The sequence below is a fragment of the Echeneis naucrates genome, chromosome 7 (genome assembly GCF_900963305.1).
Source record: "Echeneis naucrates chromosome 7, fEcheNa1.1, whole genome shotgun sequence".
Classification (NCBI taxonomy): Eukaryota; Metazoa; Chordata; class Actinopteri; order Carangiformes; family Echeneidae; genus Echeneis; species Echeneis naucrates.
Window position 1 is genome coordinate 24,402,139 of NC_042517.1, and position 24,327 is coordinate 24,426,465.

The 24,327-nt window shown below is 40.7% G+C and overlaps 1 protein-coding gene across 7 annotated transcripts in view; it reads left to right on the plus strand.

Annotated features, from left to right (window-relative positions):
• The first annotated feature begins 2,072 nt into the window (after positions 1-2,072).
• Positions 2,073-24,327, plus strand: part of klhdc8b (kelch domain containing 8B) — a 202,985-nt gene continuing 180,730 nt past the window's right edge. For 3 of the 7 annotated variants that reach the window (XM_029507407.1, XM_029507414.1, XM_029507413.1), the window contains exon 1: positions 2,252-2,375. The gene's annotated coding sequence lies outside the window, so the exon portion shown is untranslated. Of the gene's footprint in view, positions 2,203-2,251; positions 2,376-2,523; positions 2,708-11,331; positions 11,399-24,327 lie in introns of those variants that run through there. The other 4 variants (XM_029507410.1, XM_029507409.1, XM_029507408.1 and 1 more) reach the window with 4 other exon arrangements.

Consider the following 24,327-nt stretch of genomic DNA (forward strand, 5'->3'; position numbering starts at 1 on the left):
GGGGACATATTTGAACTGCTAATGTAAGCCAATGTCATTTTCTTACCTGCAATCAAAAACTCTTTCAGATCTGGCTCCGTTACTCTCACAAATTTTTGGACATCATCAAGTTTGGCTTTAAGCAACATGATTCCTGCAGAGAGCATCAGCACAAAATTCCTCATTATCAAAATGTCATATGCTCTTTATGATAACAAAAAAACAAATATAACAACAAGTGAATGCATTACAACAGAACAGCCCTGCAGCAAGACCAACTTATATGAATCACATTCAATTAAAGAATAAGAAAAGGTGTTTGTTTCAGGCTACTTAACAGCTGTCAAATGGTCAACTATTTGCAGAATCAATTCAACTTGTGTTTAATCGCGCCATCTTGTGAACTAACAATGTCATTTAATAAACAGTTTGGTCTGAGACTAAAGTTAACTTAGTGCAGCTTCTCACAAAAGACACTTGTGATTACAGCAGAGTGTCTCAGTGCTCAGAGCTGCTGCAACTGTCAGCCACTGGCGCTGCGCCATCCTGTAAAAAAATGCACTGAAGGTCTCTTTTTAGCGCATTATCATTAATGTACATGAGAAAACAAAGCTGGAGGTGACAGCTGCCATGGCTTATGACACATCACTGCGACTATGAGCGGCATTTTACACGAACAGATTATATACTGTTACCTTGGGCTAGTTGAAAAATCACTAGTGTCCCAATGTTACCAGCCGACCAAGCGGGCAAAGTTTTTTCAAAGTAAAAGCGAAACAATTTGGCTGCTTCCCAAAGCCGACTATAGCTTAATGTTATCTCAAATCACTTAACCTCACGGTGAAATTTAATGACTAACGTTAATAAGTTCTTTATTGGACACAAAGTAATTTCAATCTGTGTTAAAGTTAATAACGTTACCTTAATCAGTTTAATTAACTCCCCACACCAAAGCACTCAGGACACAAGCAAATACTGTAGTAACGTTAAATTAGCATTTAGCATTAGCGTTTGAAGAAAGCGCGCGCACCGCGTAGATTTGAATTGATTAGCTGGTAAAAATTAGCATAACCATTTGGCCTGTGGGCGGATTTTCATTCACCAAACAGCAATATTACCAGAATCTATGAATTCGTGACACATCAAAATCTCCCTTCCACATTGTATCAGCGTTAAATTTAATCACCTCTTGCAAACATGGCTAGTTAAGACACCACGCATTTTAAGCTAACGTTAGCCCCTTGAAATTTGGTGTTTTAAGATAAAAAAAAAAAACAAAAAAACAGGTCAAATCCACACATAATAAAATATACAAGCAGATCACCCTTCCACGTTGTCTTAATGTTAAATAATTACCTCTTGCAATCATTGAGTAGTTAGACACGACACATTCTAAGCTAGCCCTTAACTCGACCATGTTAGCCCTTTAGAGTTTGGTGTTTTATGATATGAAACCGTCTACCTCAAATGCAGGGAACAAGAACAATACTGTTTCTGTTGAAATGTCACACAATGAGTTTAATAGGTAATAAGAAGAAACTTACCGCTGTTCTTCGGCAGAGAGAAAACATGGCGCTGGTCAAATCGTCCTTTCGGTTTGAACCGGAAAAACTGCCGAAATTAACACGAACACTAGGAGGTATTCTACTCAAGCTGTAGTTAAAAGAATCCTGAAAGAGTCAATGAACTCCGACGCTGCCAAATTCACTGTGTGTGACAGTCCAGCCTAATTCCTCCTCACGCTGCGAAACAGATTGCTTGACTTGGTGCTTTGAGGAGCTCCGGCTTCGCCGTCAGAAACGACTTCAACAACCGGAATTAGCCCATGAGGATCTACGCATGGCGGGCCAGAAGCTTCAGTTTGCTATAAATCCTGATGTAGTAATATTTGTTTAAATATGTGTGTCTGTTCAGTGACTGTGTAGTATTCTTCTATTGACTTCAGTGTGAAAAAAGTTTTCCCCTTTCTTTGCTGTGTGGCGGCCCATGGCTGCCACATGAGGGCAGCAGCGCAGCTCCTGGAGCACCCTCCCGTTCCTTCCCCTCAGGTGAGTCCGGACTTACCTGATGCTGAGCGGCGGAGCTGCCGGGGACCGATGGCCGCTTCGCTGCGTCTTCCAGCGGCGGAGACGCATAAGATAAGCGGCCGTGGGAGCTGTCACTTGAAGCGGGCACTGAGTGCAGGAGTTGGTGGCGCTTTCAGGATTGGGTAAATTCGCAGTGGTGAGTGATTGAGGGGAGGAGGCGGGAGGAGAGGTTGAGTCAGTGGGAGGGAGACGCTGGTGGCTGAGGGTCTGGATGGGTTCTGTCTCTGAACGGGTTACAGTCCCGTATTAGTCCTCCTGGTGTTTCCAGCTCCGGCAGCCGGTGAGACTCTCCGCCTGCTGGACAGACAGGTAAGGATTAATATCCCCAAACTTTCCCCGGCTCTGCTGTGACTCTAACGCGGTCAGCTGACGCACAGTAGCGACTGCTGACTTTCCGGAGCGGATGCGTCGGAGCTTTGCGCCGAGAGAGACTTTGGGTTGGTGCAGTATCGCGCTTCGCCTCCGCGCACATGTGCTCTGCGGGACGATATGTTGTTGTTGAGGATCAACTCGGGTCGGTTGGGAAAGTTTAAACAAGTCCGTGATTGATGCTGCAGCTGTAGCGATGAGAGGTGAACGAGGATCGAGCAGTTACCGTCCGAAATGTGTGGGACGCCATGTCCAAAATACTCCAACAGCAGGTAGGTTATGTCGGTCTGTCATCACTGCTTATGTTCTCATCATGTGCTGCTTTAAGTTTTGACCTGAAATCAAATCAGCAAACCGAACCTGGCCACTGCGCAGGATTTAGCGCATTGATGCGCCTGTGTTGTGCCAATTTTCGGGAGCTTTGTGTGTGTTGCGCGATTTTTGGTGCAGATGTGGGACTTAACACGTGGTGTTGCAGGGTGAATCCATCCAGATGTTCAGCGAAATGCGTTTGTATTAGACTAATCAGCTGGACGCGCCTGTCAGTCAAGGAGCAGGGTCGCAGCCAGCCCAGGGGTGTCCTCCAGGTTCTCCTGTCTCTTTGCGGGGCTGAGGGTCTTCAGGTGTGCAGAGTCGTCCTCCAGAGGTCCCCTCCCTGGAAAGATGCTCTCTTCATTCTGTCCACCATCCTTTAAACTTTAAGCTGTCTCTTGATCCTGCAGCTTGTCAATCGAACAGATGACAATGACAAATGAACCGTTTGACTATGGAATCATTCACCCATGAAATTAACTACTGATGTTGTATTTTGCTGCAGCTTATTAGGTATAAGTGCACAAGTTCAAATGCATGAGTTTTCCCCCAAATAATATAAATAGAGCACTTTAAACATGAATAATTTTAATTATAGCTTAAGTTGTCTGGTGAAAGAAAAAAAAAAAAAACACTTGTTAGAGTTTATTGATTTTAAAAAAAAAAAATCTTGCTGTTTGTGCTGCATTAACACTTAAGCCGCCCACTGGGCAACTAAATTTATAATGGAGTTCAAACTGTGGGTCAGAGCCCAAAAGAGGACACACAGTCTTGAAGTCTTCACATCTGCTCTGCTTGTTATCTATTGTCTTATTTAATGTTCTGCTCTCTCCAATGGCATTATTTTCTGGTCATTTCATGCTAGTTTAGTGGTAGCACGGAGGCTCCTATCCTTAAATTTATCGCTTGCCATGTTTGTGATTGGGAAAATTGAGGGTTGTGCTGCTGTGAACTTGCTGTGATAGTAACCTGGAGCATGATTTCTCTCAGATTTGTGTTTAAGTAATGTTCACCACCATTTCACCCAATGCAGTGTGATTCTTGTCTCTCCTCTTGTCCTTGATAGAGTGTGTACACTGAGAAATCCTCAGTGTTGCAGAGGTGTGTTTGCAGGAGAGGCAATTCCTAAATCCCTTATCGATTAACCATGCTGTCAACCTTTAAGCATAACTAATGTTCTTGAGGACATGTTTTGTATTTCTTATTAGTAAGAATTGCTTCCTTGCATTATACATTATACATTTAGTGGCGGACAGAAACCACCTCAGCAACAATTCATCAAAACCAAAATGTACACTCATATCCTAACAGGGCAGCACAGCGGCAGAGTAGTTAGTGCTGTTGCCCCACAACAAGAAGGAGGTGGGTTCTGATCCCAGCCTGGGGCCTTTCTGTGTGGAGTTTGTATGTTCTCCCCGTGTCTGTGTGGGTTTCCTCCCACCGTCCAAAGACATCATGTTTAGGTTCACTGGTGACTCTAAACTCTCTGTAGGTCTGAGTGTGAGTGGTTGTTGGTCTCTGTCTCTCTCTGTGTGTTGGCCCTGTGATGGACTGGTGACCTGTCCAGGTTGTACCCCGCCCCTCACCCAGAGTGAGCTGAGATTGGCTCCAGCATCCCCCCACAACCCAGAAAATGATAAGCAGTAGAAGGATGAATGAATGACTCTTAACAAAATCAGGCACTGCATTGCACATGATGTACGTATGCTTAATGAGTATTTGCTGACAACACATGAATTTCTAGAAATACTGTAACATTTGTCAAATTCTAACGTAAAAAATGCAGAAAACATTTTTGCATGCTGGGAAGCTTTTCCACACACCTACTCTTGTGTCACACTAGCATTGGGACCTCAATGTCCACAATGTTTTCTGTTTTTATCTGTTTCTAGTGAAGCTGCGCTTTCAAAGTAACATGTCAACATTGTTTTGTGGCCTGTCTGGGCCTGAGCAGATAAATGTGTTGGACGAGGTGAGCTGGGATTTATCACTGTACAACACGTGAGGACGTGTGCAAACATTTCATGTTGGTATCTACACACATTTAGCTGTGGTTACAGTTTGATAGATGATGCTCCTGGTGTCTGCAGGACAGGGAAAGAGTATGAGCAAATAGAACGGTCATCAAAGGGGTATGTGTAGGACATACGATATGGCCACTTACACGGCTGTGTGGACACGGACACACACACACAAGAGTGTGGAACTGAGCCAATATTCCCATCAGAGGATTAAGTGGGATGCTTACAGCAGGCAGTTTGGAGATTCAGCCTGCAAATGCTGGGACTTTTACCCCTGGATTTGTCTTGGGGGGGGGCATGGAGAGAAATGGAGAAACTAAAACTGGCAGCACTGTGCATGGAGAGAAAATAGCAATACGTTTTTAACAAAGCAACCCATAAAATGACACAATCAAAAAAGTCTGTGAGCAAAACGCTGTGATTACTGTGCACTGTAAAAACAACATGCCAACAAATTACCCCGTTAGCAATAGAGACACTCCCAATGGATTCAAGATGTGCTTGTTAAAGCAATAATTTTGCAGATGATAATTTGCAACCCTAGTTAAGTTCTCATTTTTACAGCTCGTTAATGAACGTCAGTTTTAATGCTGACAGACAAACCTAGCTTTTTCTTTGCTTCAGCTAGTGCGCTATCATGTTTTCACTGCTGGCTGAATGAAGGTGTTTTCTGATTGGCTTTTTAGTGGGTGTGAGATCGGACCCAAGTATAGCACAAATCCAGACCGGAACAGTTCAGAACTTTATTGACAATGGTCAAGAGTCCAAAGAGACAACTATCAGGAAGCCTGGTTGGCGAGCACAATCCAAATTCTTAATGGGGCAGAAGTCTCCGGAGAGGGAGTCCAGGCAGGGAGCAGGCAGATGCAAAGTCCAAAGACAGAGGGCAGGTCGGGTTGCCTGGGGCAGAGACTAGGAGACGTGGTCAGGTAGCAGGAGATGCATCCAGAAAAGAGTGCTGGAGCGTGCAGATAGTGTGGAGGAGCTGGTTAAGAGGATGCTGGGAGGAAGAGGCGAGTATGATGATCTTGATTACGACAGGTAGGCAGGCAGATAGAGCGGGGTGCTTGAGGGGAAAACCAGGAGTGGACTGTGACAGGCTTGGCTTGACAATGTTGTTTTATCACTTTCTTGAATTGAAGAAAATACTACAGTAGGAAGCGATTGATAAAGTGTTTTTGCTGAGCCCAGTGAGAAAGCTAATGACCTTAGCGTCCAACATTCCTCCAGCCTGAACCAGCCTGCCAACCATGTGACATGCCAAAAGCTTCCTGTGTCTCTTGATGCAGAACGCCCACAACAGCAGGCATACCCATCCTGGGTAGTCCACACCAGTGCCAAGGTTACTTGTACTAACCGTCAAGTCATCGTCTCGTCTAGGATGTAAGTACTTCCTCAACATTTGATGGTACTTATTGTCACTTTGTTGTGCTGTATACAATAGTATATAGTATGACCGCACAACAAAACTACCTTCTAAATATGGGTCATAATAACCTGCTGTCAAGTCATATCAATCCTTGTCTAACTCTTGGAAAGAAAGCAATGACATGCTTTTTGACCCATTCCTTTTTTGATCCTCTTATTTAGGTTATGATTTGACCAAGATCATGAAAGTAGAAGAGGAGAAAGAATGAATGAGTAAGCAGAGAAGGGGATCTCCTCTTTGGCATGATTGATTGTTTCAGCCGAAGGCCTGTCCTCACTGAAAAGGTCAGGATTCTCATAACACAGGTGTAGGTGTGTGTGTGTGTGTGTGTGTTTGTGTGATGGCAGCTGCCTTGTTATTTAAATATCCATTAGGCTCATTGACTCATTAGGCTCACTGACCTGATCCAACTGAGGCAGATGTTTTGATTTTGATTATGGAGATGCTGGAGGACAGTGGAATCCAGGGAAACATGTAGGTTTGTAAATGTTCTATGTCCCATTGAGGGGGGTCCTCCAGGGACAAAAACAAATGCTTTGTTTCCCGCAGTAGCACCAGGAGCAGCAGTGTGATTAGAATAACAACCATCAAACGTGTGTGTGTGTGTGTGTGTGTGTGTTTAAGTCAAAGGCTCGTTTTCAGCTCACTGCAGCAAACTGCATATCTTGATGATGCAACATGCTGCACATATACTGGACTATTATGACATTTCTCAGATAATGTTTTTAAAAAATAATTAAGTTATAAAGTTACATATATATATATAAAGTTTTATATATATATATATATATATATATATATATATATATATAATATAAAAAAAAATAATGCAGTCATCTAAAGATTTGATGATCTTTTTCACCACACACAATAAAGAGTACAAGTGTAATTAAACCCTTGAAGATGGTTGCGACCCAGATCAGAAAAAAGTATAAACATACCAAAGACCAGGTACCAGAGTCCAGGTTCCAGAACTCAAGTTCCAAAGTCCAGGTACCAGAGCCAAGGTACCAAAGGCCAGGTAGCAGAACCTTGGTTTAGAGTGTATGTCTGTGGTCTCAAGTGGTTTTAGCTGCACATGCTCATTTCCTTTGATTTGTTGGGGTTTTTTAAAGACATTTTCTCAGCATTTCCTGTAATACAGTAGTTTATTGATACCACTATCACTTTCAGAGACAAAGGCTTGATGTTGTAACAGTTTTCCACTTGGATACTAATATGTTTGAGGTGTACCAATTCATTTCCACAATCGGATTCAAATCATTTTCCATGGTTCGATTAGAGAATTATATTTGGCTCATCTAGCACAATACGATTCAATTCAATGACTTGAAAAATCGACAGAGTAACTTTTTTCTGCCAAAAACCAAATGAGTATGATTGTGAGACAATTCCTAAAGGTTTTTTCTTGTAAGAGAATCGAGGATAAATTGTGGATATAAACAAATACAACAATTTGTGGCAAAATACATTCACCTTTACAGGAATTTCCTTTTTCTGATGAAGGTGAAAAATTTATTGAAATGTATTTTCCTTTATGCATCTTTGTATATGCTTTTGAATCTTTTATACATTTGTGTGTTCATGAATTTATAGCTCGCTCCTTCTGCAGTGCATTTGCCTGCTGCAGATATTACGTATTTGCCCGTCTGCCACTGTACCCTCATCATCCCCAACTTGCACATTAGTTCACATTGAAATAAATGAAAAAAATTCTCAACTGTGATACACTCTGCAGCCACAGACTCACAAAATTCATTGTCACGAATGCACTGTAGCACCAAAGATGTAGAAAACAATGAAATGAGCACCAAGGGGATTATAATGCTGACTTCTTGTTCCAGACTAGTTGTCTGGAACCACACTGGTTGACTGGCTGGTTCAACTTCAAAGAAAACAAGTGTCAGGAATGAAAAAAAGTTTTTTTGCAGGTACATCAGTGGGAGGAGCAATTTTGAGGAATTAGAAAGGGTTGATTAAATAATGAATGTAATGGCTTAAAGTATTAGATCAGAGTTTAGAAAATCGAGTGCAGTAGAGGCAAAGCTATTTGATTATTTTGAATGACTGATTCCACTTTTCTATTTTCCCAGATGCACAAACCCTGGGAAAACAAACTGCTGTGTGATTGCTTTGTGTGAATGCCGCCACACAGAGAAGTCAGTATTATTTCAAGGGGTGCAGAGATACGTCAGCCCAAGGAAACTGATTGCCGTTTGATCACTTCATGTGATTGTTGCCACCAGAAACAGGGTTCTGATGACAGCTGTTGCAAGAGAGGTGGTGAAAATTTGGCACAAGCCCCTCATTAATCAGTGTCATCTAGCTATGGCTGCAGACAATGGACTCAGGCTTTGATGTAAAAAAATAGTGAAAATGGAGACAGATCTTTACTGCCCGACTGAAGGACATTTGACTAGTCCCTTCTGTCTATAGAGAGCTTGTTGTCTCTAAGCGTAGTGAGTGAAATCCAGATTAATTTTTTCTCTCTTTCGGCTTTGCTGTTCGAGGTCACCACAGAAAGTCAGAGGAAGCTTGAGTACTTCGCTCAAGTATGGAACCTCCAACACTGTACTTAATTACATTACAAATTTACTCCATCCGTGCATTTAGGAAAGTAGACATGGTCAAGAAAACTTGCTGAAGTTCAAAATGGGCATCAGAATGTGGAAGAAAGGGGATTTAAGTGACTTTGAACGTGGCATGGTTGGTGGTGCCAGACGGGATGGTCTGAGTATTTCAGAAACTGCTGAAATAGCAGAAGACCACACCGGGTGCCACTCCTGTCAGATAAGAACAGGAAAGTGAGGCTACAGTTCACACAACTCACTGAAATTATTACAGTAGAAGACAGTAGAAGATTGAAAAAAATGTTGCCTGGTCTGACGAGTCTCGATTTCGGCTGCAACATTCAGATGGCAGGGTCAGAATTTGGCAGAAACAATGTGAATATCAACGGTTCAGGCTGGTGGTGGTGGTGGTGTAATGGTGTGGGGGATCTTTTCTTGGCACACTTTGGGCACCTTAGTACCAACTGAGAATTGTTTGAACACCACAGCCTACCTGAGTGTTGTTGCTGATCATTTCCATCCCTTTATGACCACAGGGGTCCAACCTTTTACTAGCAAGATGTACCTACATTTCACAGTCTAGCTCAAGTGACAATGCTTCCTTTAAACACAGTGTTAGCTCTGCATTTGGCGAAGCAGCATCATCAACTAGTGAACTAGTGCATGTTTTGGAATTGACTACTCCATTGAAGTATCGACTGCTAATTAATAAATGTTCTTTCTGCACAAAAGTGTGCCCTTATATCTCTGTCGGAACTAAATGGACCCTGAAAGTGTGGGATTGCCCATCACTGCCGTGCACCATAACAACCGCTAATCCCTTTGTGTTGGTCAAAGAGAACCAATAGAAATGAGAGAATTCTTGTAGCTATAGTGAAACAGATCCCGTATTTTAAGGGATGGTTTGCAACCCTTGGTGTAGGCCTTGATAGCACCTGTGCCCTTTTGTTGGCTCTATGTGATGCTGTGTGTCCTCTCCAAACATTACGCTTTTACAGCTGCACTCCAACCTCAAAGATAAAAATGTTCAAAATGGTTGACTGGGCCGCATTTTATGGGAAAATGTTCCTACTTCTTACTTGGTTTATCACTTAAGTAAAAGATTTCCCAAGGACTTTATTAAATGTATCTATTTTTTTATTATTATTATTTTTTTTTTTAATTAACTGACAGTGATGTTTACAAGGATAATAAACTATAAAAGAAGGGTATGCATTGGGGGCGTGTTTACTGTGTGATTGACAGATTGTACCACCCAATCAGGATAGATGACAGAGCAGGTCAGATCCAACTCTCACTCCACCTCAGCTCCACCTTCTCTACCAAATATGGTTTCTTTTGGTTTCACAAACCAAGATGACTGACAAAATTACAAATTGGATGCTTCTAAAAGCAGCTACCAGACCAATCAATGAGGTAATGGTGAGTCGACACTTGGTGAGTAAATTTAACTTTATGTAGCAGCAACTGTTAGATTCAACATAAGGCTGGATGTTAAATTGATTTGATCAATTCGGTAGGACGTTTCGATTTAATAAAAATCAGTTTCTCTAACTTTCACCGCTGACGCAGCTTGTTGTTGCCCAATGTGAGTTGTCAGTGCACAGTGATGATCAGGTGGGTCTGCCGTTTTGGACAGCTGTGCATGGCGATTCCACTTGGACAAAAATGGTGCCCGACTCAAATCCTAAAATTGTGATAAATTGCAAAATAAAAAATAAGAACTTTTGACACTTTGCCGGTTGAACACAATGGGGAGATTTTGTTCAGATCTCAGAAGGCAAAATCCAAACAAAATTAAAGCAAAACTTGTTTTTAATAATGTCTTTCTGTTTGTAGTTTTTTTGATGCCCGCCCCGCAAAAAAAAAAAAAAAAAAAAGATCAAAATTGTTAATCAAGTTTGGTGCGAAAAAATCAGGGATTTGGTTACCAAGCAACATGGCCAGCCCTAATTCAACATACAAGTCGCTATGGGAATGAACTTGCTATAAACCAGCTACTGGTCTTTTGCTTTTCTCTCCTCCCTTTTTGCCGCTTTATTTCAGTTGATAGCAAGAACCTCTTAACTAAAAGGCGACAAACTGAAAATGTTAAAGGCTGAGGAAGATGGATATCATGTAATCACTCAGTCAACACACATCTTAACCTCTAAATTGTAGTGTTTGTTGATAGTGTGTATGTGAGGCATTTGGGGATATCTGTCAATGTCTTCCAATAGTCTGTACACCTACTCACATCCTGAAAATGAAGAGGTCTGATGAAGATGTAGATCGTGCAATCACAATGACTGACACTATATTATCATAGTAATAGTTCCCACAATGAGTAGCACTCTGTGACAGCAGCTGAAGATAGATAGAAAAAACTCACTTTTAACTGGAAGGAGCAAAAGAATTGAGAGTGAGATATATAGAGAGAGCTGTCTTGATAAATAAGAATCAGAAAAATCTGACTTTCACAGCACTGAGCAGGTGAAGAAAGGTTTGACATGTTTTATATGAGGAGAAGGACATCCCTCCATTTTATTGACACATTATACATGTTTCACTTCGTCTGTCCACAGATGAGCCATGAATGGTCAGCAAGAGCTTTGTGTTTGTAGCCATGCCTCTGATTTTGCTTCTTTAATGGTGAGTGGAAGCAGAGCCCTGCACACGCGCACACACACACACACACACACACACACAGGACCCTGCTGTCAAGCATCAATACAACTCAGGAAACATGGCTCCCTTTAATGACTGCCGTTGTTGAAGTATCAGGACTGATAAAATTAAGTACAGTTCTGTGTGCCAGAGTACTGCAGTAGCTTTTTAATATCAGATACTGTAAAACACTGCCAACCCAATCATTTACCATTTTCCTCCTTTTTCTCTAGTTCCCTTGTGGTTTTTTCACCACAAATTCTCCATTTGGTCTTATCAGTCACCCTCACTGGCTCCCCCCCTGTTTATTTTCTCATTTCCATCCTCTGCCCTCCCTTCCTCCTTTTGCTGCTTGTCTTACATCTATTTAAAAAAGCAACATCTGCTGGGAAACTGCTGGGCAGGCATGGGAGATTCAGCCGAACAGTACAGCAAGTCCCCAGATGCCCTGTTGTGGCTCATGGTGCAAGAGGGAAGATAGAAAAGGGAGGGGGCAGTGCTCTGTGGCAGATAGGCAGATATGGACGGAGCAGTAGCACGAAAAAGAGAAAACAACTGTAGAGAGTGAGGGAGACGCGTCAGGAGACTCACAAAGGAAGTAGGGGGGCCAAAGAATGAAGCAGGGCTGAGCTCCTCCTCTGCTGTGAAAGCTTCTTAGTGTTTCTGCTCCACCATGACTCAGACCTGCCTCTGGCCATGAAGAACGTGCATGATTTAGGAATACACATTAACAGCACAACACTCACACAGAAGGTGTGGTCATCATTTAGTATAGAAAAAGCTGTCATGTAAAAAGTCCTTTGTTTTTAAAATGAATTTCCAGTTATTTTTATAGGTATCCCCGGGAGTTTTTCATAATTAGCAGTGCCAGGGAGAAATTAGTGTGTTTACATGGACATTAGTGTTCCAGTTCTGATTAAATTAGTGATGTTACATTTAAATTGAATATATCTTCCCTTATGCATGATAAATACTTGTATCCAGGTCATGGATTACTGCATCCCAGTTTCACAGGCGCCTTGTAGGTTTAACACAAATTGGCAAATTAGAAATCATTAATCTGACACCTGACACCTATTAACTTTCATTTCATTTGAATATGTATTAGTGACCTGACTTGTTACTGTAACTTGTCAGCCACCGAGATCCACAGGTCACTCTCAGGAATATTCAACTCATACACTATCAAAGGCCAAAATTCAGTTTCCTCATAGAAGAGATGAGACGCTTTAGCACCTGCATTTCTCTTGATGTCTGACAGAGGTGTGGTCAAGGGGCTCTTGATGGCCCTTCATATTTGTAAATTTTGCAATGCCAACTGTAACCCCCCTGAACCCTCTCATAAAGACGTGATGTGGTACAGTGCTTTTGCCCAGTAGTGAGCTGCCTGATTATGTGTGCTTTATGTAGCATCTAACTGTTGCCTGCTTGTGAGGCATTCAGCTTACATGTGTAAATAATCATGTATGCTAATGGCCACTGTAACAAAATTACCTTAAAATTTACAGTAACTTGCTGGCAACAATTATCCAGCAGGTTACTGTAAATTTGTTTTACAGTAGATGCACTGTACTTCCATGTACAACATTGGTGTATTTACTGTAGAATAAAGACCAACTGTGAGTTTTAACTGTAAAGTTAATACCAATGACATACTGCATTTACAGTGCCGTACAAATTAGCTGTACAAAAAAAACCGTAAAGCAATGAATTTTTTTTGGATGGAATTGTATATGGCTGTTACGGCTGTTGCTATCAGATATTTTAGTAATTCCATTGATTAATCAGAGAAAACACATTTTTGTTTAGTTAAAGAGCAATTATAAATGCACATGAGAAAATAAGACATTTTACTTAATAATGAACAATTGGTTTCCTTTTTTAGACAATCAACATTTATCTTTTGGCGTCGTCACATCTTTCCACCATAGAGATGGTGCATCTAAGCCCCGCCCACACCAGAGGGGAAACCAATTAAGAGCTCTCCATTGACTTTGTATTGTGTAAAGGTGTTTCTTGTCACTATCCGTGTGCCAGCAAACACAAACAAATGCCCAAAAGTGTGGTAGGGTGCATGACTAACAGGGTAACGAATCCTGATCTAAGTTTTTATAAGCTGCTGAACACAAAAAAAAAACCGGCAGTAAGACGTGAGGTGCCGTCGGCTACACATCAGACCAGGCAGTCAGAGTTGGGCTCTGTCTCCATCTTCCTGCTGCTAAAACCAAACAAGTCTGCCCCCTCTTTCTTTTTCCTTTGTGTGCGTGATGTCAGTGCATTGCGCTCTGTAAAAATAAAACTAAATTCCTCTGCCATTTTTTGTAATCAGGGTAAGCACAGGTTACCAAACTTTTCAGATCAAATACCAAACCAAATATCCAAGTACCACTTCAGAAACCAACAATAGAACAATGGAAGACACCTTTATTGTGCTCGACTACTACTACTACTCAGACCCGCCACAAATAAATAGTAGTAGGGGAAAACACTGAATAGGCTAACTGTTGTCTGTAATAAAATGAAATGAAATGGCAATCTTTTGGTTTTAGGTTAAAGTCTTGGGCCAATTTTTGCATTCCGCTAGTAGAACTCATACCACAGTTTGAGAATTACTGCGATAAAGTAAGCTTGACTGTGTGGCAAATGGAACACTAATGTTAGATACAGAAAGCCATTTTTAAAATATCACTATAAACAAGAAACAAAAAATAAAAATGCCAGTTACATCAGCTGGTGCAAAAGCTCCAGTCTACCAGAGCATACATGCTGTGGTGCCATTTTTTGGAGTATTTTAATTTGCTATAGATCAATACAACCCCTAGAACCCACATTTAATAATATGTATGGACCTATGTCCATATTAACTACATAAGTTGCTAGAAAGTGCAATAAACCACAATAAAAATAAATTACTGGTTAATTTCTGAGCTACACTCATTTTTGCAGACTGTACCAAAAACTAAAATAAAATTTACATTTTACACAATATGCAAAAAAAAAAAAAGGCATGTTTACTGAAATAAACAATTTACAATAGTGTAATCCAGTGTTTACTTCTGCCAGGTACTTATGAGGATGCATATCTTTGTACAAGACTATGCTCATCTATGAAAATTGCAATAAACAACAAAAAATGAAAATAATAATAAATAATGTGTCCACACTAGTGTTGTGCGAGTCATGAACCCATAGTTCAATGCTCGAGAATCACTTTACTGACTCAGAAAGCACGATTCTTGGTCCCCACTGACTCATCCCTGCTGCAGCTAGTTAGTTGCACAGCTAACTGAAGACACCAATCAGTATATCGTTAGTGTGCAACTGCTGAAGAATCGCGTTTACCATCACTAGTCCACACCCCATAAATATGTGTGTGGGAATGTCTATGGAGTATTTGATGAGTGTGTGGGCTATCTGTGTCTAAGTGTTTTTGTGAGATGAGGCTTAAGCGAGAGAGTGACTGCCCCTACTTTTTAGCCATACCCCTACATTTTACACATTCCCGTGAGAGTCGTGTTGTCCCAGTACCGTTTTCCACGTAGGGGTAAGGGCAATGAATCTAGCCCTTCACATCAAGGATTTTCAGATGCTGGAAGGGCCAGTGAAAATTTCCCAGAATGCTTCACTTCATCATTTGCATTCTGAATCAACCAACAATGGCGACCCCCCTCCCCCCGAGAGCGAGAGGTTGTGGTGAAACCGGAGAAGAAAAACCACAAATGTATGTATAATTTTGCATGGAACATTTGTAAAAATGTTTTGTATTAACATTGTTTCTATATAGAGAACGGTGTCACGTAAGATGATACAATATGTGACCACAACATTTGTTCACGATGCGAGTCAGCTAGGTAACATTGCGATGTCCTGTTAATGTTATTCATTAGCTTTTATCTTTCCTCCAAATTCCTCAGATATTTTTACATTACTTTGATAATAAGGCAGCAAGTAACATTATCTATGTTACTTCGTAATGAACTTTAGCTAGCTAGCTAGCAAAAGCCCCCCAGCTGCTCCCAAGTCCCTAACTAACATTAACGTTAGCTATGACAATGTTACAGTAGCAAGCAAACATCATTTGCTTTCCAGTAATCACACATTTGATTCCAGGGACTCTGGATCAAGTCCGTTGCCTTATCAGGTATAGAACTTTGAATGAGGATAACTTTACAAAGAAGAAGTATGTCGCGAAAGCACTGTGGGAGTGAGTGATCTGGCTATCTACTTACCAACTATCTCTGATGGGGTCCTTAACCATAGCTAACATAACTAATCTCCATCACTGATTTCTGTTACAGGAAACTTATCAAAGAACTGGACCTGGAGGGCAAGTTTCCAAAAAATGGGAAAACCTTCAAAAGACATAATCAACGATAATGTTATCTGTTGAAGAGATGATGCTTCGCCAAAAAATTTCCATGCAAAGTATATCCTCCGTAAATACTGTGTGTGTGCGCTTTATTTATGCTCCCAAGACAGGGTCAGGCACTGACAGTGGGGAGGTCACAGCAGCCACGAGGATCATCTACGAAGATATGTATGCCATTTTGGGGGCCAGACTTTCAGGGCAGCCTATGGTTTTGGTAGCATCTTATGAAGATCCCACGCAAATTCTAAATGCTGTCCATTGAAGAACAAGTTGTGATGTGTCTAAGCAATAACTCCATCAGTGGGATAGCTGTGCTTTTTGCCAGTTTCTATAATTTTAATATAAAGTACCACTGTGACAGTTCGTGCACTCTGGAGTTCATGCAAAGGTATTGTAATTTCATTTTCATTCAACATTTTACTGGATTGTTTACTTTTTACCGTAACATTGTCATAGCTAACGTTAATGTTAGTTAGGGACTTGGGAGCAGCTGGGGGGCTTTTGCTAGCTAGCTAGCTAAAGTTCATTACGAAGTAACATAGTGTGAAATATCCGAGAAATTTGCAGGAAAGATAAAAGCTAATGAATAACATTAACAGGACATCGCAATGTTACCTAGCTGACTCTCATCATGAACAAATTCATGCTTCAAGGGATATTTCACCTAACAATTTAAATTCTGAAAATCTTCCATTTGCAAATAACTGAAGTGGATGGTGTATCTCAATTTCTACACACTTGTGTTGCTTTCTTGTATCACTTTTTACTTTCAGTTGTAATTAGGGTTTACTTAAACAATGCAATACATAAGTCAGTGTCAAACTAAAATTTGTTGTCTTAGCTTGTTGCTTACAGGTGCTTCTTGGGCATCAACCAAGAGTGTAGATCTAAATCTAAGCGTAAGCGCATGTCAGCACCCTGATGAAGAAACTGGTGGACTTTGAGCAGAAGTCAATGTAGTTGGAATGCTGACAGTTTTTAAGGAATAATACATTTTTCTGAAGCGAGGTTGTCGTTTTTGCTCTTGCACATTTTATACGAAATTAAAAAAAAGTTTAAAACATAAACACCAAAGTGATCTGTTGATAATGTTAAATGTAATGGCAGTGGCACTTTTTAGTTCAACTAAATATTAAAAAAGGCATTGCTCTCTATTTGCATTTTGTATTAAACAAATCAAATCCTGTTTGTGTAGGTGTAGTTAAATCGCAATTAACCAGTTAACTTTACAGTATTTTACAGTATTATTTAAATAAGTGAAATCATAGTTAAAAGCTGTAATTTATACACAGCAAGGTACTGTAATTCAACAGTTTTATACTGCTATATCACGGTAATTCCATGGGCATGGCAATGTGGTCTTATGTGTGCTCTTGTGTGTGGTCTTATGTTGTAGCTTTGCTGTATCTTACTGTGAAATCTTTACAGTAAATTATTGTGAAAGTAATTCAATTATTAGCTGGTAATTTACTGTAAATTTACAGTGAAAACTTTTACAGTGTAAATAAGCTAGCTAACGTTAAGTTACCTGCAATGGCTGTGGAGACGTTTTCGCTGAATTCCTCTCAGGCAAAAAGTGAAATAAATCAACACAGACGATACAAAAATTAACACTAGTATAATACAAAGCCTTGTGTAGCGAACCAAAATTGCTACTGATAACAAGTCACAGAGCTTTCCTGTTGTTAATGGAGTCAGAACTGCAAGTGACATAGCTGGTCCATTCAAAGCACGACCGTTGAATTCTCTTGATCCTCATTGGATAAATTGAAAATGAAGCGAAAGCGTTCATACAAAATAAAAGTCCCATAGTAAGTCAGTTAAAGTCAAGTTAAAAAGTCATAATTATGATAAAAAAAAACATTAGATCAAAAGTTGAAATTATGAGATAATCATTGTTTTTATAATATACTTTCTATACCACATCCCTATATGAATCTATATTTATATGATAAAGACAAAAGAAAAATACAGTAATTTACTATTTACAGTACTGTACGGGCTAATGTGATTTTGTCACATGAACACAGTTGTAAAAATTGCAGCATCCAACTGTAAAAATCATACACAGTAATGTTACTGTGATTAATGCAGTAAATAATTGTAAATTCCACAGCCATTTGTACAGTGTCTACGTGCTGTTGGGAGAGGGGCTCTGAAAGCTTCTCAATAGTTCTGCTTCGCCTTGACTCAGGACTGCATTCGGCTGAGAAAAGTTCAGATGCACAACAACACAGCTCACATTTGCATGCGAGGCGTTCAGTGCAGCAGTCGTCATATCTACTGACAGCCTGCATGTGGGGTATTTAGGGGACGTCTGCCTCCTGCCTGTGCAGCTAGTCAGCAGTTTTCATAAATCTGTATGAGATGTACGGATGCAACAAAATTCTGGATTCTTTGAAATCTTCCAGCTGGCATATTTAAGTTTCTCAAAATCTACTAAATGCAGATAGAAAGGAAACTCAATCCCAGAAAACAAATGGAAACAATTCAAGTGGTAACTAAAGGGTTTACAAAATGCATTCAGCAAATTCTTTAGGTCTAGAGGACACACACGCAAAGATTTATGGTGAGAAACATAGAAAGTTTACACAACTATGTTCCAGAATGTAGAGACTGATTGTATTATACTGAAAATGATTACAATGATCTTTCCGTTGTTAATATTCCTCAACCTTTGTGTTCTGCTCAAATTTGACTAGCTGTACTTGATATAAGCATTCATCCAAATTCCTTCACTACATAGATGATAATTCCAATATGGAACGTGTTGACTTACAGTTTTGCTCTTAAATAGGTGATTTAGTCAGCATTGGTAAAGTCTTGGCTTGTTAATAACCTCTTATATAATCAAATGGGGACTAACATGGAATCATTGCCTTCTTTGTAGCCAGTAAAGATGACTCTAAAAACTAAAACCATTTTGGAATAAAGCAGAATCTTGTGAGCGTAGTGTAAGGTGCATCTATGAGGGAAACATGAGGCCTGGATTACAAAGTTCTGGACTTTTCATGTTTGTTCTTTTTCATGTGTCATGTTTACAAAACAATCACCAGACTAACAAAATGCATATACTAGCTGTCAGATATATCACGTGGCACTCCACTGGAATCCTGATTTCAGAGAAATTGGTGCTTAAAACATGTAAACTTGAAAGCCTATGCATTGTAATGCTTTAACAAGCTGGTTGCTGTTAGTCTCATACAAGACAATACAATGTCAACCGACACCAAATCTACTCAGCTTTAGCAAGTCTGTGTGACTTAGTCTGAGTGTTGTCAGAGCAATGAAAAGGTAATGCTGGCTGTAATTATGGTTTTAGCCACTCTTCCTTGAGAGTTTACTGAAAAAAAAGGTGTTCTGTACCTTTTCCCTGTTCATGAATAACCGCCAGAGACAATCGAGGGTTGCTGCCTCTCATCATTTTCAAACAAAGGAAGCAGCAAGGGAGATATTATTCTGTAAATGACGAAAAGTGTGTGTGCCATTGTTGAAATCTCTTTGAAGCTTTGAAGCCTTTAATGCCATTGGTCTGTCGTTTTCTTCAATGCTCTCAGTTGAGATTTAGACGTAGTTTGTGAAGCCAACCTAAAGTTAGTATTTTAATTTTTGGCTAGTCTGTCCATGTGGTCCAAAGGGTTAAAGGTAGACCTCCATGTGGTTTATATTAATTCAGTGAAAGCATCAAAGGTCTCAGTCCACAGAGAGATGCTCACAGCCTGGATTCAGAAACTGAGCCTTAAAACATTGGGACGTTACAACAAAGCAGTTTACCAGCACAATACACTGAGCACCCACTGTCCAACTCTTTATTTCTGTTGACAGACCTTTATTTACTACAACAAGCAATCATTCTGGCAGAGAACTTGTGAGCTGACAGAATGACAAATGATGACAATCCGTAGATGTCAAGGAATATTTCACCACACAGATTCCCAAAGGAGAGGAATGTCTAAAATGTGTGGCTATAATTTCTTTTGGCTGAAATGCTGTTTTTTGTTTTTGTTTTTTTTGAGTTTTTGAGTTTTTGAATGACCTTGGCTGACGCGTCAGTTCATTTCGGTTACTGTTTGCCTTTGCCAGTGAGTTGCCTGTGCTTGGTCTGGCTGTGCATCTGACAGAAAAGAGTCTGTGAGCCTTTCTTTTCTGATTGGCAGATGAAAAACAAAAAGAAAAGACTTAAGTGTACAGTGTAGATGTGAACAGTAGACAGTCACACTGCTGTGAGCAGGATGATGTCCAGCCTCTGAGATCATTGGTGTCACACATACTGCAGACCCCTGGCTTAGCTCCACGGCATCGTATCTAATGTGGCAGAAGCTGTTAAAGACGCTAAGTGGATTTCTCTTGTCCAGCTCTCAATCATCCACATTCTGTTTTCTGACTTCCTGCAGAGAATCGGGTCATCTCTCTTGATTACACATTCTTCAGTATTCACAGTCTCATTTCCAGTCTGCCTTTATCTTGAAGAAGACACACAGCCATCTGTGGCATCTAAGTCTTCTGATCTATGTCTGTTTTTGTTTACAGCTGACTTTCTCAGTGAGGAGACTGTTCATGTCCCAATCCATCATCTCCCACATCTTCAGTCACCTCTCCAAATGTATTTATTTATTTTTTTTACAATCTGACCTACTTAATAATTTCCCCAGGTTCCTTATTTGATGTTGTTGTTCCCTCTATTTTCCTCTTTATTTCTCATTTCGGAAAGATGCTCAGGTGTCTGTCAAGTCAAGTACATAATGACGCCTCAGTGGAGCAGACCAGTGACTGCTGGGCTCGCAGAAAACTTTCGGTGAATTTTAGTGCAGGAGGCTTCTGCGTCTCTTCTCTCTGCAGGACGTGCATCGCTCAATATTACTGCAGAGTGAGACCATTAAAATAAAATAAATAATAAAAGCCTTCCCATCCATCAAAGCTAATTTTACTTTTACACAGAGGCAACAGAGAGTGAGGGATACAAGGATGCAATGATGTGAATATCAATTGTTTCCCAAGTTCTAATGTTTCTTGCTCAGCATAGAAAACTGTATTGCAAATATTCACTGTAGGGCTTTTCTACTTTGCATAGGAGAAAATGTCAGACCATCCCAGCATCGGTCTGCTCCAGTTAAACCAGTCAGTCACATGTTTTAAATGGATCAGCTGTCTGTGTGCGTGGGACCGATGATCCCAGTGTTACTTTAGATTAAAACTCAAAGCTCATATTACCAAACAGATGGACTCAGTATGTGACAAGCTGGTGTGGCACTCCACTCGAAAAAAAAAAAAAAAAAAACTATATTCATTAAATATTCAACGATCCCATGTAGCATCATCCCAAACTTCCTCTGCTGATTCACTGTGAGGCCTGCAGCTGCATCAGCAGTTTCACATTTCCATTTGTATATCAGCATCCATGATGAAAGGTTCAGTAACATAAAACATTTACTTGTACCGGGGATAAATTTTAGTTAATTTTGGTCATTACAAGTCATATTTTCTGCTCATCACAGTTAACTTTAAGACATTTAACGCAAATGCCTAATATTTTACTTTGTCCTCTGGTCAATCATTCAGTTCCTGTAATTCAGGAACGGTTTTGTTGGTTGGTAGAAGTATGCAGTTGCAAGGCAGACATTATCTGACGGAAAGGTTCAGTAAACCTCAGAAGATTTGGAATCATTATTGTTTCTTGCTCCTTTACTCCATGACTTACTATCGAAGGAATTAAACATGCAGTTGGTAGGTTTGGGGGGGGGGCACATTGGGTAAGGGTAGGATACACCCTGGACAGGTCACCAGCCCATCACAGGGCCAACACACAGAGACAGAGACCAACAACCACTCACACTCACACTCAGACCTACGGACAAATGCAGGCACAGGGAAAACAAAAAATGCATACATATAGATGAATAAATACAGAAATAAATAATTTAGTATATAAATAATGGCAGAATAAAAATATTTCTGTAATAAATAAAAAGGCTTTTCTGTATTTTGACATTTCTTCTGCGTTTACTTATTTATTCACGTTTATGTACTTGTCTCTACAGAGGATATTTGTCGTTCCACTGATGCCAACTTAGCAACTTCGATACAGGATTTAATTTTCATTGTCAGACGCAGTAAGTTGTGGTAAAAGAAAACATTTTTTATCCCACATGTGGCTACGCATGGATATTAATGAATTTGAATATGAGCAGATGATTAGTTCCTGAAATTCCAAGTTTTACCGTGATTTCACATGAATTATGAGCCACCATACAACTCCAGTGTTCAAAAGTCTTCAGCTACTGAGAAAGTCATAATCCTTCAGATACAATTTTTTTCCAAAATGAAACTTCTCTTTTGGTCTCCAAATCCTCTATTTTCTCTGTGAAGTGAATGTCATTTTGACTGAATAATTAATTTCTATAGAGGACAGTTTTCTTACAGAATTAGCTCTGTTGTAGACCAGCACCATCTGGACTGCATTAGCATAGCTGGGCTGAGACAGTCCCTGGTACCTCCTCAGACCAGCACCTCGAAGTATTCGCTAGAACATGTGTCCAAACCTTCTCAAGTGATGACTAGTTCATGCATATTGGTGAGAAACATCACTTCTGATGGTGACTAATGACAGCTCTCACAGACAGGAGACCTGTGGAACAGGACTGAAGGAGACCAGTGGAACAGGACTAAAGGAGACCTGTGGAACAGGACTGAAGGAGACCAGTGGAACAGTGGAACAGGACTAAAGGAGACCAGTGGAACAGTGGAACAGGACTAAAGGAGACCTGTGGAACAGGACTGAAGGAGACCAGTGGAACAGGACTGAAGGAGACCTGTGGAACAGGACTAAAGGAGACCTGTGGAACAGGACTGAAGGAGACCAGTGGAACAGGACTGAAGAAGACCAGTGGAACAGGACTGAAGGAGACCTGTGGAACAGGACTGAAGGAGACCTGTGGAACAGGACTGAAGAAGACCAGTGGAACAGGACTGAAGGAGACCTGTGGAACAGGACTGAAAGAGACCAGTGGAACAGGACTGAATTAGACCTGTGGAACAGGACTGAAGCAGACCAGTGGAACAGGACTGAAGCAGACCAGTGGAACAGGACTGAAGGAGACCTGTGGATCAGGACTGAAGGAGACCTGTGGAACAGGACTGAAGGAGACCTGGGAAAAGGGACTGAAGGAGACCTGTGGATCAGGACTGAAGGAGACCTGTGGAACAGGACTGAAGGAGACCTGGGAAAAGGGACTGAAGGTGACCTGTGGAACAGGACTGAAGGAGATCAGTGGAACAGGACTGAAGGAGACCTGTGGATCAGGACTGAAGGAGATCAGTGGAACAGGACTGAAGGAGATCAGTGGAACAGGACTGAAGGAGACCTGTGGATCAGGACTGAAGGAGACCTGGGAAAAGGGACTGAAGGAGTGATACACAAAAATACACAAGTATTGCATTAAATATTGTGATCATTATTATGCCACGATCATTAATGAGTGATACTGATGATAATGTGTCTGTCAGCTTTCTTCCCAAACAAACATGCTCCTTCAAGTGCAGAGGCTGTGATATTTGTAGGTCAAGGTGTAGCTTTGTTTCATCAAGGCTTTGCTGTCACATGTTTTACCTTATCAAAACCTGCAGCTTTTGTGATTTGGATTTTGTTCTTCTGACAATATTTCACTTTATTACTCAGCCTTGAGCAGAGGTGATTAGCCTTTGTGGTCGCTAATCCTGCAAGGCTGGATAGTGTTTCTTGGCTTGACAGCTTGTTTTAAGGCTCAGTTTCTGAACCCAGGCTTTGAGTATTTCTCTGTGGACTGCAACCTTTGATTCTTTCCATATCAATCCAATACCTGTTTTAGAATCAAAGACCACATGGTGGTCTTCTTTTAGACTTTATGGATCTTGAATGTGGTATGCAAATACATTTTAACTAGATTTGTCAACTGCCTATGACTGCCGACTTGATTGAATATATTTCTATTCAGCCTAACTGTGGCTGTTGCATTCAGTTGACTTTCACTGTGCTCCAGTTCTGTCTCCCAGAGATCTGTTGTCATGTATGTGTACAGTTTAAACAGTCTTGATCTGCTGCTGCAGCTCTAACCGTGTCACACGCACACGCATGATGCACGCACACACCTGCTATAGCTCAGTGAGGACTGGGCAGTGACAATGATAAGCTCTTGTATCTTGAGCCCTTGTGAATACATGAGTGTGACATTATTTTTCATCAGCATGACACTTTGTGTTACATGGATATGAAAATGATGCAGTGCGCTCCATCCATCCATCTATCTGACAGCGTAACAGTTGGTGTGGTTTTAGTGGTGAAGCCATTACACATTTGTTTTCCAGTAGTTGTTGCAGGGACGAAGAAAACGATTGCCAAACAAAGAGGATTACATCAAGAAGATTAAATGGTCCAGATTGCAGAGGGACAAGCGACATAATATTAACAGTGTTGTATGTGGGGTCATGACATTGCCGATGTGATTGCATTTCAGTTTGTTTTACTTCACAGACCCCCCTGCATGATATCACTGGGGCTGTCTCTCTGCAG